The sequence below is a fragment of the Vombatus ursinus genome, unplaced genomic scaffold, assembly GCF_900497805.2.
Source record: "Vombatus ursinus unplaced genomic scaffold, bare-nosed wombat genome assembly UNPS02014945.1, whole genome shotgun sequence".
Lineage (NCBI taxonomy): Eukaryota > Metazoa > Chordata > Mammalia > Diprotodontia > Vombatidae > Vombatus > Vombatus ursinus.
In genome coordinates this window covers 25371105-25372882 of record NW_020954723.1, presented here as the reverse complement: position 1 = coordinate 25372882, position 1778 = coordinate 25371105, and positions in this window count along the sequence as shown.

The following is a 1778-nucleotide window of genomic DNA, read 5'->3' as shown; positions in this document are numbered from 1 at the left end:
TGTGTGTGTGTGTGTGTGTGTGTGTGTGTGTGTGTGTGTGTGTGTGTAGGAAGTAGTACTGGATTAGTGATGAAAGAGGGTTCCTGGAAATAGTCAGATGACCTGGCCTAATCTGCTATGTGAGTTCACCTCATTCTACTTTAAGCTTCCTTCAGTCTCATCAGAATGCACAGCCTTACTGATCTGGGAGATGTAGTTATTGGATGAGATGTGATTACTCCATAGCCTACCAATTTAGGATTTTGTCATATCTATTTTCTACAAATCTATGTATCGGCCTCAGAGATCCTGATGATAATAATAATAATAATGATAATGATAATAATAATAGCTAGAATTCATATGTCTCTGTAAGGTTTACAAAGTGCTTTACAAATAAGATTTCATTTGATCTTCACAACAACCCTGGGAAGTAGGTGCTTTTTATCCCCTTTTTATGGATGAGGAAACTTAGGTAAAAAGAGGTGAAGTGATTTGCCCAGGGTCACATAGCCAAGAAGAGTCTGAGGCTAGATTTGAACTCAGGTCTTCCCGATTCCAAGTGTGGCACTCCATCCACTGTGACGCTCGCTACCTTTACTGATCCCCCAGCTGTTGGTGTCCTTCCCTCAATTCCATCTCTGAAATAATTTTGCATTTACTTATCTGTAACATGTGTTCTCAACTTGCTTGATATTTTAAAGATGTATCCTATAGTATGACTAGGTTTCCTCAGCCAAGCTGTACATGATTCCAGTTCCAAGGACTTTTCCCACTTAGTCCAAAGCCTATTGTTGACTGATTGACTGAAACCAAAATCTATGATTGAGATTAATTGTTATTTTCACTTGGTTAAGTACTAGGGCACCTCATCACTTAAAGTGAGATGAAGTGCCTTGATTGATTAACTCAATCAATCAATCAATATCTGTGTATAGATTGTATACATTTCCTTACAGCAGAATCTACTTTGCTTTTTGTCTTTGTATCTCTCATACCTAACTCATACCTAACATATAGTAGGTGCTTAATAGATACTTATTGTATTGAATCAAATTGAATTGAATCTGCTTGAAGTGATGGCAGAAATGTGTGTATTTTCTTAGGAACATCCTCAAATTTGCCTCCCCAGCCACAAACTACATAGTGAGCTTTCTGTTGGTTTGTTTGTTTTCAATAACTTTCAACCTCCTGTGTCTGGCACGTTCTTTTATGATGACTTCTCATGATAGTTATGACAATGTCAACACCATAATTAGATGACACATATTCCTTATTTTTATTTTTTAAAATATGTTATTTTTCTTAATTAGTCAAAATCTGCCTTCTTACCCTTCCACCTCCCCCAAGTGAGAACAAAAGAAAACCAAAGCACATTACAAATAGATGACGCCCATTCCTAAGGAAGTGGAATCCTTGCCAGATGATGAGAAATAATGAGAGGTGGGAATACTTACTCCAAAAACAACGGTCTACTTTTAAGTTTCAGTCCCTAAATAAATCACTGTTTATTTACTGTAGTAGGCAAAAGAATTAAATGAAAGATACTGGATTCTGCATTTTAAATTTTTTCTTTTTTTATTATGATTCCAACAAACAACAAACATGGACCTTTCCGTAAATAAAGAATAGAAAGAGCATTATATATCAAACTGAATTTATATATATAAAATGTGTATAAACATATATTAGTCATAATAACATATATACAATAGCTATACAAACATATACTCATAATAATATATACCTAATATGTATATAGTTATAGATATATGTATATATTTAATACATAATATGTG